This window comes from Diadema antillarum, unplaced genomic scaffold (assembly GCF_040938485.1).
Source record: "Diadema antillarum isolate AM-2024a unplaced genomic scaffold, OU_Dant_1.0 seq00001013_RagTag, whole genome shotgun sequence".
Classification (NCBI taxonomy): Eukaryota; Metazoa; Echinodermata; class Echinoidea; order Diadematoida; family Diadematidae; genus Diadema; species Diadema antillarum.
The window spans coordinates 41,870-57,045 of NW_027271849.1; the positions used below are offsets into that span (position 1 = coordinate 41,870).

The 15,176-nt window shown below is 40.5% G+C and overlaps 1 pseudogene; it reads left to right on the plus strand.

Annotated features, from left to right (window-relative positions):
• Nucleotides 1-15,176, plus strand: part of LOC139742674 (mediator of RNA polymerase II transcription subunit 12-like protein) — an 82,316-nt pseudogene that overhangs the window by 38,251 nt on the left and 28,889 nt on the right.

Consider the following 15,176-nt stretch of genomic DNA (forward strand, 5'->3'; position numbering starts at 1 on the left):
AAATCGGTTTGGGAATGGCTGAGACATCCAAAAACAAAGTAAAATAAAGTGATCGTAATAAAAGCTGGGTCCCACCTTTTATTAGGATTACTCTGTTTTGGTTATCTCAGCCATTTCAAAACCAATTTTCATCAAATAACGTTGAATGCCTCTTGGAATTACATAATCTTTCATATTTCATAGGAGGTTTCTCATTATCTCACCCAAAACTGTTAATAACCTGAAGTTAGGTCTCAACCAAAACTATACGATCCCTTTAAGATGTGGTGATTACTCCTGCTATGTGTATGTGAGGTGGTTTGTCAGCAGTGTTTAGGCTAAAATAAAACAAAAACAAAAACAAAAAAGCTTTGTTGAGTCAGGTGGATTTTGCTGGGTGTAAATGTTGCTGGCTATTTGGCTTTCATTAAAGATAAAGAAAAATAGCAAAACAGTTATTAGAAATTACAACTCATTTCAATATGCAAGGCAGCCTGGAACTTTTGTATTTACTCTTTCTATATACTAGTATTGAGGTAACTGTGCTTATGTAGTTGTAAGCGATAGATTCCATTACTGCAAAAATTAAGGAACAAAATATTGCATAGTCTGGGTCAACCAATATGAGAGCAAGTGTTCAAATAATTGGTAGGGACCATCTGAAAGTTTATCTAATTCACAAATACCAGGTAGTGAATGGTCAGGAGTGCGATGGTACAAGACTTTGCACGAGGTGAAAGTAAAGACCTTACAGTATTTGTTTTATGCAACACCTCGGACGTCAACAGATGTGGTCAACACAGATTCTTGAATTTAGCACAGAAATGGCAACCATTTTCGTGAATGGCGAATGAGAAGCTGTACATACAGTCACAGTCTGGGTATGAAATCACAAAATGCCTCAAAAATGTCTTCAGCAGAGCAGGTAGAGAAATGTGGCATTTACAGAAAGGTGAAATAACTGTATGTTTTGTGTGCACCACCTCTACCGATTAAACAGAAACAAAAAGATGATAAATAAAAGATAGAAAATGTGTGTTGCTACACACACAACATCACATACCCATTGCCAAAATACAACTTTCTTTTTTAGATATCTTCTAAATGCTGCAGTTTACTTACACAACTCATGAACATTCTCGCATGTGACTGCTTTAGCAGCACAGATGACTGGTAGTGTGACATACTTGTAGTTCTGAGACATTTCCATCATATGAAAAGTTTAAAATACAGCAAAAATTATTTCATAGGGTTTTTCCAGCTGTGTGTGAGATAACCCATTGAATTTTAAACAAATCCTTACACAGACATGAATTATGAATTTTCATTTAACATGCCTTCCAGTGGTAGTGTTACCACACACTTCAGACCAGATGTAACAGCACAAAATGACAAATGATTTAGAGTGAACAAAATTCATTGTATTGGGTAGTTTCCCTTTTCATGAAGTGTCTTTTTAACAAACAAAAGACAGGATTTCAACTATTACATAGTACAGATGGCAAAAACATAAGGTATACAAAGTACAGCAGTCCCCAGTGATACTTACACCTGGGCATAAATGTATCATATTTTTATTACGATCGCGCTGATGTACACAGCAAATATACATGTATTGAGGTGACTTAATACAGTCCTAGATAATCCTGAAATGTATATGATCTGGTGGAGGTCTGCTGGATAAGTGATCCAAAAATGCTTGACTGCTGTTGACCCACAGGCGGAATAAACAAAAAAGTACCCCACAAAAATCCCAGAAATGCTTGACAAATTGCTGTCAGAGTCTGAGATTGTGATCATCTGCTATAATATGTACACAGGAGAATAACTTTACCAAGTCCAGGAATAAAGTCATAAGTAGACTGATGATGACATTGTTCATTACAACTGTGTGTTTCTTTATGTTGCTTTTTTCTGATGACCTTTGTCTTCTCATGCGCAGAACGTAACACCAACTAGCCTGCTGCAAAACCAGAAATTTTCATGTGCGTGAAATTTTCGTGAATGTTGTGAGGAGTTAACATTTGGAAAAGTAACTGCACAGGAAAGGTTTTGTCTACACAAAGCTTTGAAAGCCAATGGCAATTCCCCAAAGTTTCATGTGATGAAAAAGGCAGCTGCTCCCAGTTCGAGTCAAGTTTCATGCCTCAAATGCTTCTGGTTTTACAGTATTTCCTGGTTCTCTTTTCAGATTGGTGCCAGCACATCACCAAGTTTCTGAAATCTCAGCTGGATAAGATCGTCGAGTACAACAACACGGCCTCCCTGGTCTCCGCATCGCAGTCCTCGTCGATGAACCCCACCTCGTCGTCGGCCACCTCGGCCGCGACCTCCCTGGGCGGGATGGGGTCGATGGGGATGGGGTCGGGGACCATGGGGGGCAGCGCTTTCGCCCGCAACACGGAGCTGGAGAAGTGCGTCAAACTCTGGCAGTACACAACCAAGCTGGCGAGGTACCTCTATCAGGTGAGAAACAGTCTGAATTCCCCTTACCCGTGCCTCCCCCCCCCCCCCCATCAACAAAGGATATCACCTCTTCTCTTCTTGAAGCTCAAACAAATTGAACATGTTAACCCGTTGAAGACTAGACCCGAGTGTTCTTGGGCAGGTGTTCATGAGGATTGTGTGTTGCAGCAAAATCAACTCATGCTCAACAGATTATCATGAACATTGGTGCCTCCCCCCCCCCCCCATCAACAAAGGATATCACCTCTTCTCTTCTTGAAGCTCAAACACATTGAACATGTTAACCCGTTGAAGACTAGACCCGAGTGTTCTTGGGCAGGTGTTCATGAGGATTGTGTGTTGCAGCAAAATCAACTCATGCTCAACAGATTATCATGAACATTGACTCATCAACACACATCATCTATACATTTACAACTTCCTCGTCAATTTCAGCTTGACATCTTCTTCAATATATGTGCTGATGGGCTATGTTTTTTAAAACTGTAATTTGTAAGCAGTCATAAATATGAAGGATTTGTGTTTTCATCCTGTTACAGACTAGTCCCAAGTATGCTCAGGGAGGTGTCTCGTTGAAATGCGTGTTGTAGCAAACTCAACTCGTCCTCAACGGGTTAAGTGAAGAAATCATGTACGGAAAGACTTGCTTACGTTCTTTTGGTTTCTGTCTACAGGAGGGAATGCTAGAGTGTCATGATTACCTCTCCTGGTTGGTAGACACTCTTGAGAAGGTCAAGTCCAACGACGATAGCACCTTGCGGTTTCTGCTCCCCTTCGTCGTACAGGTCAGCCAGCCTTTCCTCTATCATTTCAGACATGTATCAGGAGCGATGTTGTGAAGTGCTTATTGTAAAATTACCACTCCAGGGTCCCGTTTCATAAAACTTGTTATCAGTAACAACTGCCACATTTCTTTGACAAATTTTCTCTCAGCCAATCAGATGCAAGGATTTCAGTACCTTACGACAACTATTGAAACTTGGTATTGATGACAAGTTTTATGAAACGGGGCCCTGATGTGCTACCGAGATACCAGTCTTTATCTTTTAGTGATGGTGAATTCTGTAATCTGATTGGTCAATCAACCACGCAATATATCCTGTATTATATGAATGAGGTTATTGCCCTCGTCGTATTTCATGTTTTGCGTTGTTCATGTTGTTCATCAAGTGCACATCACAGCTGCACACACTTGGAACTGTTACAATTTGCTACAAGCAAGCAGCTGCAGCACTGCAGTAGCACTGTACTGCAGCAGCTACACTATAATGAAGACTACAGAAAAAAGACCAGAAAGCACATGAAGTGATGGGTGGGCCAAAGTTTCTGAAATATGAATAAGGGGTTTAAGTTTTCATAGAAAATTGACCAATGAGATTACAATAAAACCATTGCCCCCTGCTTGTTCATACGTGAAATATCTAAGGTCTGGTACCATATTACGAGAACAAGCAGGAGGTAACTGATGGTACTACCAAGATTATAAACTCTCAGAGGAGCCATTTGCGTAGTTAAATCCTATGACTTGAGCGGCAAAAATTTGTTGAAGTTTTATCATCAGTATATTCACAAATACTAATGAATTAATGATGGATTTTTCTTTAGTTACTTGCTTCATTCTCATCGCTGTGTTTGTCTTGGTGTATAGTGTCGTTATTAAAGGTACTTTCGGTTCTCATTTTTGTTCACTTTGCAGTGTTATTGCTTGTTCATGTATATTTCATATGTAAGGGTGATGTGCTTGTGTGTATATCTTAAGATGGGATGGGAGGCTATAAAATATATGGGCAAATATTATGGAAGGCTATAAAATGCTGTTTATTTTGTATCCCACAGAGGCAATACATTGAAAAGTGCAGCAAAAAAGGAATTTCAATTCTTACTGGTTATGAGGAACAATAGATGTTACATGCCTTAGCTGATTCTCTCTTTTTTGTTTGTCTTTAACTTTTCTTCATATTTAAGAGCATCTTTTAAAAAGGTACTTGTGCATGTAAAAACTCCTATTTGCACACCCGCCCTCGTTTAGCGTGTTTTTGTTTTTGATGCCACTTAGTACATTATTGGCAAGATGTTTTCACTTGGGGAGCAGGCATGAAAATGCGTCTGTAATATTTTGATTTTGTGTGCAGCGCCGAGTTGGGGTTGCCAGGCACACAATTAATTAGTGAGTGTCTCAGCATGATGCATTAAATTCCAGTCAATTGTCTCCAGGCTGTAGTTGCACAGAAATGTTCCGTTCCCACCAGTGATGAGCATCTCAAATTTTTCCAACTCAAGTTTTCTCAACTTGCGATGACCCTTAATCGAATTTGACTCGATGAGTCATCGTTTTCAAGCAAATATTTGCCTGCGTTTGTTGGAAGGCCCCCCCCCCCCACAGTAGCTGGAAAGTCTTAAAATTCCCTTTTAAAGAAAACAGTATTGAAGATGGAGAAAGATTTGTTCCTTTAAGTTTTTCAGTCCCAAACATGTGATCTGAATAGTGGCCAAAATTAAAGGGATAGTACAGTATTGGTGGAGATGAGAATTGGGCTTTTAACTTTTTGCGAGATACCGAGAAAACACTTATGATATAGTACAGAGCATACCATTTTAAGAGGAATTCAAAGTTTATTTGATGAAAATCGGGTGTGGAATGAATGAAACATCCAAAAACAAAGTAAAACAAAGCGATCGTAGTAAAGTGTGGGTCCCACACTTTATTAGAATTGCTCTTTTTTGGATATCTCAGCCATTTCAAAACCAATTTTCATCAAATAAACGTTGAATTCCTCATAGAATTACATGCTCTTTCATATTTCATAAGAGGTTTCTCATTATCTCACCAAAAAATGTTAGAAACCTGAAATTAGGTCTCAACCAAAACTGTACGATCCCTTTAAGCTGTTGTCAATAGATACGAATCAAATGGAATGAATATTTGGGCAAAAATTCCAATAAGGCCATGCTGTGCTGCTAATTTGTATCATATACATGACAATGTAGCATTATTACCATGCAAATAGGAATTTGTTGCCTCCGTTTGTGAGGGCTTTGCCTCTAAATCCTTTTGCCCCCTGCTGCCCCCTTCTTGCCTCAGTACCTGGAGGAGTTTGTCAAGAGTCAGATGCTCTCCCGTCGCCTGGCGTACGTCTGCGCTCGGCGCTTGACCACGATGTGTTCCGAATCCAGACCCCAGTCGCCTCACATGAACACGTCCAGCAAGTGAGTCCATTGGTCTCTGTTTCCGCTCTCCACTCTTTCTCCTCCCCCCCCCCCCCACATCTTTCATCTCTCTTCCCACATCTTCCATATTCTGCTGGTAATTCGGTAATTGATTGATATGATTGGCGTAGTAATGTGAGTAAGAAGCATCAAATCAAAGCAAAAACATGCTTGATTTCCAGTGTCACCTACTAAAGAGACAAAGAAGAAGTAATGTTACAATATCAACATAATTTTGAGTGGTTACAGCTAAGTGGCTTATCATTTGTAGGCCAAGAGTATTAGTTTTAATGTGGGCATTGCTGGTAACAAGCTGATTTTCTTCCCACAGCTTCCATATTCTGCCGGTAATTGATTGATATTATTGGAGTTGAAATGTGAGTAAGCAGCATCAAGTCAAAGCAAAAGCATGCTTACTTTTCAGTGTCACCTACTAGAAAAAAAAAAAAAAAGAAAATTTAGAAAGAATAAAAGCAGAAAGAACTCTGCTGATTTTCAAACCCTTTTATAAAACATTTCTGCAATTATTCCAAAAGCACAGTTGTATAAACCTTTGAATAACTGAATAGATGTTACTTTTTGTCTGATAAAAAATTCCCACAAGTATCACTTACAGCACTTTGAATAACTTTGGTATAAAAAGGTTAGCAAAACCAATCGAGATTTCCATATCCAACCTTTGTCACACAGATAAATGTTTTTCTGTATTTTCTTTCTTTGTCTTCTCTTTTTGTATTCCTTTGAAATATACTTGAAACACATTTGAAATACTCCAGTGTTCAGATGCCCTCCAGCACCCCACCCCATCACCAGAATGCCCTGGCCAGCATCCTAGCCGAGTTCCGCAGCTGCCCCCACCACCACTCTATCATCCTGGGGCTGAGCTGTATCCTCCAGGCCATCACTCTCCGCTGCCCCAGCGCCCTGGTATGGATCAACCTGGGCGAGAGCAAGAACTACAGTGTGCCCGGGTCCCCCCTGGACATCCTGCCCTGCCCGCCGTCCCTCCTCCCGTTGCCAGGCAACATCCCCATGCAGAATCATCAGGTAGGTCATTTTAAAAGTATTGTTTACCATTTGGAGAAGTGATTTAAAAAAATGTTTAATGAGTTATCACATTTGATGCATATGTATAGGTCAGTTGTATCACAAAACATCTTACCATATACAGATTTCACAGTAGAGCCTACAATATAATTAGATATCACTATTTTTCTCAATAAACCATAACTGTAGACAGTGTATTCCAGAAACAGTTTTGTCATAACTATTGTTCACATTTTGTTTTTAATACTTAACATCGATTGTACAGATTCAAATTTGTACAGTGGTTGTTTCTATCCCTAACTCACATTTTAAAAGTGTTTTGAAGCACTAAAGCTGGGTTTTTGTTTCATCTGCAAATGGTAAATAATGCCTTTAATGTCAGAGATGCTGAAGAGGTGCAGTGATATGCTTTCAAGTACCCTTTAGCAGACGGCTCTAGATTCCAATCCAATTTTTGTTCTTCGGTATTGTCATCTAAAGTCAAATTATGTCATTTCCATCAACAAATAGATACTTCGCTCTTTTTTATTCTTTTTTTTTTTGCAGACGTATGTAACAAAATGTTATCTGTTAAGATAGTTAATCCACGTTGCTTCTGTCTGTCCTGGAACATTGCTTGGTAGAATGTGAGTTGGCAGTTGTTCATCTATCTGCTAAAAATCTACAGGAGCAGGCGGAACAAAGAATTCTCTGTGCACAGTGCAAAGTCTGCATTGTAAATGACATTTTGACTTTGCATCAAATGGCCACTCCAGCATCATGTTATATACATCGAACACAATATCAAGTTATTGAAAGACACAGCCATCTGATCATAATCCCAAGTATGCATAAGGATATCACAACAGCTTTTACAGTGAGAAGAATAGATTTGCAGAGGTACCTTGCCAACGTACCAGCCAACTCTTTCTCGTGCAGATCCGAGCCAGTGTCCGTCAGTCTGAGAACCAGATCAAGATGAGAAGTCGGAGGGCAGAGGTCAGGTGGTCATCTGACAAGTGTCAGGAGTCGGCAAAAGGTCAGAGGGCAATGCCCGCTCTTGTATCAACCTCTGGTTAGGGTTAGGATGAGGTCCAAAAAGAGTTGGTAGTAGTGTTACGAATTTTTTTTTTACCACTGTGAATCTACATGAGATTCCCCCATAGTGTTTAAATTTGGCAGGCTATGTGTGTAAACCAGTCTACACAAGTCTTTATTATGTTGCCCTATGTAAATATATATTTTCTGTTGCTACTTTAAGAATAGTACAGAGAATTAGGTCTCAGAGTACAAGTTGGTATACATCAAGAAAAAGGTGCATAATGACCTGAAGTGGATGGTAATAACGTTGATACGGTTTCACTACAGGTGCAAAAATCTAAGACTTCTTTTTGTTTTTCTGTTGGCATGGTATGATAATTCATGGCAAATAGTGAAAAATATCCAGGTCCTTGGGGTAGAACCATAATGGATCAAACTACACATCCAAGTAAGTACATACACAGCCGAATAATCTTGACTGTAGTTGACCGTTACCAAAGAGCTTGCGCTTTGATGCGCATTTGCTATTCGTGGTTTTCGAATGTGCCCTTGTTGGCGGTGAATCGATTCAAACGGGCATTATTCAGATTTCTCTCTCAATCTGTACAGTGAATATGCCTTTGTTTGGCACTTATTGATAATATTTTGCATTATGTTGCATTTGTTATGGACAGGGCACACCATCACTAGGGTTCTGCACACACTGGAAGTCCTGGATTGCCACTGCTTTGACCGCTGCGATGCTAGCAACTCTGTTGACGCCCTCTACAACAAAATATTCCTCAGCAGCCAGAAGCAGGAATCACCTGAGGTTAGCATCAAGGGGTGTATGATGTGGCAGATTATGAAGAGTGTCACTTTCTACTTTCTTCTTCTTCTTCTTCTTCTTCTTCTTCTTCTTCTTCTTCTTCTTCTTCTTATTGTTATTATTATAATAATAATTATTATTATTGTTATTATTATTATTATTATTATTATTATTATTATTATTAATATCATCATCATCATCATCATCATAATTATTATTATCAATATTAATCAATTAATTAATTATTCATTCATTCATTTATTTGACCAGGTAAAGACGGGGTTATTGAAAGGAATGTTGTGGAGTTGCATACCGACACATCTTGTCATTCAGTCATTGCTTGTATGATATTAGACACTTTGACTAGTTATTGTTTGTGTGTGTGTGTGTGTGCGGTTTAGGCAGAGAAGTTATAAAACATGTATTGGCCTAGTGTCTTCCTATTCTTTTATTGCTGTATCCTGTCCTTACAAGGACATGATTGGCAGACATGCACTTTCCTGTGAAGAATTAATCACATGCTGGTTCTCACTATTGCTGTTGTATGTGTTTTAAGTACAAACAGCAAATGATTTAAGCCTCTTTGAAATTTTCAGGAGACTGTCTAAAACTGAGGACCTATCAAGCATTGTGCAAACATTTATACAAAGAGCGAAGTAATGAACAAAAGGAATTGGTTAAGAATGTAACTTGGCTGTTGACCAGCAGATGCCACATGGGGAAACCTGAGAAATACAGATTCACCAGCAGTAAGGAAAGGCCGTTATATTCAGTGCATGCTCACATGATACATACCCACACACACACCCTCACATACTCAAATGTGGACGGTGCATTTACATTAGGCCGGACTACAAGGCCAAGACTGTGAACAGACTCAAACCAACCATTATAACTTGAACTAGCAGGCCAATAAGTTGTAGTGTAATGTGTGCAGATTGATATTATGTAAAGATTAGTATTCATTTCTGTCTTACCTCTGAGTGATCTACTCATCACACTATTTATTCCTTCATTGTCATCTTTCTGTACATCAGCCTCTGCAGAGTGATGACCCCCTGGTGCTGTTGCTATGTCAGTGGGCCGTGAGCCCCGAAAGGACAAGCGAGCACCGGGCCCTCGTTGTCGCCCAACTCCTGGAAAAATATGTCATAGAGCTGGAGGCTGAGGTGAGTTGCCAGCTCTACAGAGAAGTGTATCGTAGAGTTTGAGGTGGGGGAGAACGGTCCCAGTGCTGAACAGACATATGTCTGATTTAGATTTGATCCGCAAATATATTCAGTGAAAAGTTGTCTTTTAGTGGTGCAATATCATTTGTTTGTTCGAGTACATACCCATGTCATTCATATTCAGTGAACTGTATCAGAACTTCATGTTGGTGCTCTGTGTATTGCAGAGTAGTACTACTTTGGCCTTTTCCATCTACCCATAGTTTGTTTCCCCCTATGCGCATACATTGATTACACAAATGCCATTGTGTGAGGACACCAAGTAATGCAAGCTTCACTTAAGAGCAAAGTTTTGCTCTACATAAAAAAAAAAAGAAAGCTAAGAAACCCTTTCCACAATTCAACCAGTGATTTGTTGGAATGACTGCTTTGGAGATACAATGTATGTTTTCACAAGAATTTTCACCAAGTGATTGCAGTTCAGGTGTATTTCAGTTGTCAACCTCACAATGAGTTTATTTCTGTTCACAATGGTGCCACGACCCTGTGTGGTGTCAGTCTCAAGAGACTGGTGTATGACCCGCTTCACACTGGATTTTTATGCAGAAAACGGCTGAAACAGAGGGAATGGAGGAGAAAGAGATGGCACCTGTCTCACCCATGCCCACCACATCAAACACGCACGTTTTCCAGAATCTCTTACAACATTTTCTGGACACACAGGCACCTGTCTTTGGTGAGAAATATTCCGCTTTAGAATTTGCAGAATTGTTTGCTCCCACATAGTAGCATTGAATAACTAGAAAAGCACTCCGAGAGTGCAGACCTCCGCCAAGCAGTTACTTTCCATCGATGATCTTGCTCTTCCATATGGAGATCAGTGATTTCCACCCACTGAAAAATTGCCCGAGATCCCCAATATAGAAGCCTTTGTTACGTCATAAACCCTCAGATGCACGGCGCGCCTCGCCCAAGCAGAAACTAGGGCACGCACTTTAGTGCACGCATGCAAACCTCAAATACGCCCAGCCTGAACTCCCAAGTTCATTGACCCTACCTGCCAAAATATCAAAAATCCTTCATAAATTCCCCCAAAATTCTCGGATCATTACCAAAAGTTAATCGTTTGTTACTTGTGTCATTCTCAACCTTTCCTACAAGTTTCATCCCAATCCATTCAATACTTTTTGAGTTATTTTGCGCACAGACAAACGAACGAACGAACGAACGAACGATCGTACAAATCAACGGTAACGAAAACATAACCTCCTCCCTTGGCGGAGGTAATAAGTCACTAACTATGAGAACGCAAGCAGTGACCAAGAAAGGAGCAGTATACAAATATTGTCTGCTTGGGATGGTTTATGCTGTAGTTGATGACGGGGCCTGAAGACCTCCAACGAATTTGTAAACTATATATGTTTCTTTTCGTATCTGTAGCAGTAAATATGCCTTATGCTACATTTGTTGCCACATTTATGAGAATGTCAATTGAGGAATATTCCTTGTCTATTTTGTATGCTGCAAATTATAGTTATAATAACAGTAATAGTATGGTCTTCTGTATCCAGGGTATCCTCTTCAGTGTTGCTACTGCTCTGTGAGAGAGCCCTGCTATCATCAGTACATGACGTGTCATGTCAAAAAAATAACAACAACAACAAGTGATTTAGCAAGTCACTCCAACCCAGTTGCTGTTACTGGAGAAAAGGTTTGGTATTTAAGAAAAAAAGTGACCAAAGCTCTAAGATTGCATTCATTAGATCCATGTGAATTCTAATAGCAAGATTTAAAGGGGTTAGTACAGACAGGCAGCACTCATTTGCCAGAATTAGTCCTATTTGTCAACAGTAATGATGAGTTGTTTTGTGTCAATTTATTCCTGCATCAATTTCAGAAGAGAGTTCCTCGACAGATGACAGGAAAGCGTTTGCCAACCTGGTGCTACTCTTTGGTGAGCTGATCCGCTGCGAGGTGTTCTCCCACGATGCCTACATGTGCACCCTCATCTCCCGCGGCGACCTCGCGCCGAGCCCCGCCCCCGTGACGGGAGCCTTCATGGGTGCTCCCGGCAGCCAGCGGACAGATCGCGGAGGCGGGGAGAAAAACGAGGTATAGTGAAACCATCCAAGATTTCCCGAATTCAGAGTCAGATGTAGAGAGTGGCTTTATTCTTTTACCAGATATAGCAATCATTCATGGTATTTATTTAGTTTAGAGTATTAAGTCTTATTTGTTGATATTTTAAAACATTTTATTTGGCATCAAAACAGGAGTGATTAACAGGAAATCTGTTACAGATACCAATTGGGTGTACCTTTCAGTGTAGTATAAAAAGGCAACAATATGGGTATTTCGCTGAATGGTTGTGTGAGCGATGTAGACATGAAAGTGTGTCTTGCATATAGGGTTTAATCGGAGAATAAACTGACAAGTGCATTTGCATTGTCATCTCTGAAAAGGTAAAGGATGACAGCGAAGAGAAGCAAGATTCCTCTGATAATGAGGACTATGGTTACCTTGACGATAAGCCACCACCGGCTCCTGCACCTCCCCCTCGTAAGGAATCTGCATCATTTCAGGAGAAGTTTCTCGAGTCCATCCAGTCCAAGTCGGACTCGCAGTCGGACATCTCAGACGACGAGAAGGACAGCCCGATGGACGGGGAGAAGAGCGACGAGGAGAAGAAGTCGGAGGCCGAGTACCGATCACCGTCTCCAGAGGCGCCGCGCGTCAACCGACACCAGCTCTACGCCCTCCACTTCCCCATCCCGAACGAGGACGGCTCCAGCTACCACGAGAGCAACCAGCGTTCGGTGCTGCTGTACGGCTTTGGCCGTGCCCGCACCGAGGCGCGGCAACACACCAAACAGGTGCAGAAGGACCTCCTGCGGGTCCTGACCCACGGCGGCGGCAGGGGTGAAGGGTTAAAGGGCAAGAGGCTGTCCAAGTCTACCGAGGACCCCGCCGTCAGCAAGGAGGGGGCTCTGGAGAGGTTCCATGCGCTGTGTTACTTCGACCAGCACATTGTAGCAGGATCCTGTGCCAATGGGGTGTTGGACCAGGTGCATGCCTTCACACAGGGTAACAGGGACTCCCCTCCTACCTTTGACCAGGTGTCACTGGTGTTTGAACTGCTGGAGAACTCCCTGAACATCAATGGTCTGCTGGACTTTGCCGTCAAGGTTTGTTCATTTCTTGTCCATTCAATCCTTTCTATGCCAATGGGTCAAATGTATGCACAAATTTCACACACACACACACACACACACACACACACACACACACATGCACACACACACCTATGGACAAGAAATTAAAGTGGCATGCAGAGGGTTAGCTAACTCATCTTCATGCCAATTCAGTATTGTAGACCTGTTATGGCAGCCTCCTACTTCGAAGTTCCACCTTCTTACAGCAGCTGCTAGTGTGTTCTCTTTGCTCAAAGTGTGATGCTTCATATGACAACACCAATCATTTGATTTAGAATGGGTTTGTGCACAGATTTCAGGATTGATAGCATACAGACAAGAGATATGATGATGGGATAATTCCTGCACACCTTAAGAAAAAACTGCAGTAAACAGAATCTCTAACAAAATTTTGTGTCTCACCAGTCTTTGGTGTTTGTATGTTTGCACTCTTTATTTCATTCAGTTCAGTGCAGTCTTACTTTATGAAATATTTTTAATTAACACATGCAATGGAAATACAAGGCTCATATGTACATAATATTTTGACCATAACATCATGTGAATAATGCAAACGGAATTTAATCAATTGAAGACTAGTCCTGAGTATACTTTAGCAAATGTCTATGAGAAATGCATATTAAAGCAAAATCACCTTATCCTCAGTGGGTTAAACAAGTTCTCATGTCAGTCTGATGAGATTATCGTGTTTCTGTACGAGATGCTATCTTCTTTACTATTTGCGTAGCTGCTGTCCCAAATGAGTGGCGTGGATGCTGAACTGACGAGGAAGAAGTCTGCCCAGGCTGGTAGCTTCTGCACCAGTCTCTGTCTGATCATCGTGGCTGTCCTCCGCCGGTTCCAGGCCTGTCTCCTGGTCTTCCCGGAGCAGACGGCCATCGTCTTTGAGCTGTGAGCCCTCACTATCCTCTGCTATCATTTGTGACCACCCAGCTCAAAACCAACAACAAGTCACAGATTGAGATTTTCTGTAATCGACCAAAATAGATCATTTGGGTTTTAATTTCAATTCAGTTCACTTTATGGATGATCATAAAAACAGAAATATATGTAGTGTAAAATGTGTTGGGGAGTTCACAAAGAAAGCCAAAGGCTTGAGATAAATGTGATCCCCTTTGTATAGTTGACCAACACAGATTTTTAAAGTTTGTCTTACCTGGGAGAGTTATCTTTTCTCTACATACTGCCAAAATTTGGCAGCTAAAACAAAACCGATATCAAGATATTAACAATTTTTCTAGGCCATGTTTTTTGGACAGGTGCTGCTTTTCACTGGAAAATTGATACTTCTGCTCAGCATGCCTTAGTGACTCCAATCTTTAAATCCTCTTTTTCCCCTTTTCTGTGAAACTGCACCTCCCAAATTATGTTGTATTTGAATCATTTTTTTTTTTTTTTGGAATGGGTTAGGATGGTCCAATTTTGGCAAGTTATATGTCATTTTGAAGCTTAGTGCTTATTCTTTTATACTATGTAGAAATGTGGAAATTCAATTTGGCCTACTTTTTGTTGGTTTCAAGCTGGGTGGTCACATTTACTCAAGATACCTATCATTCTATAGCTGTAGTGACGCAGCTCACTTATCAACTGCTCCTCTTTTTTTTAAATGATTGATTATTGGAACAAGCATTTCTCTCTCCTTTTGTCCAGAAAAGATGAAGTTTGATTCAGGATTTATTTCCTTAATTGAGGAATATCTGTTACAAGAAAAGTATGGGAAATACACAAAATTTCCTATTCTGGCAAATTTTACTCCCGTGTGATCCGATTTGTTCCACTTCAAGAATGGCAAGATATGATGCTGGAATGTGACATTCTTTCTGTTGTGTCAGTACACTATCAAGCGAGATCTTCCACAGATACTGTCATCCATTAAATTTTCCTGTGTACTCCTTACAATTTTGCTGAAGATAGTTTAAATGACAAGCTGATTAGAAGTTTTCTCAAAGAAAGCATACCAGCTATTATTGTGTGGACAAAGCATTTAAATTGATCCTACAAATGTTTGACATTTCTTTTTATTTAATTTCTGGGTTATTTTTCCTGTTCCTTTTATGGGGTGGGAGTAAAAAGCACAATAATGTGCATGTCAGAGTGCTATAATGCTGCTATGTGGTTGAGATATGGAATTTTCTCTACATGTCAAACATCTTTGAAGTGAACTGTAGTGTTGTACAGTTTCCGAAATTGGCAACTTTGTATGTCCTCCGATCTTGATAGGGTGATTTGAGGCCCTTGCAGCAGTAAACTCACCATTGCAATCTGTCA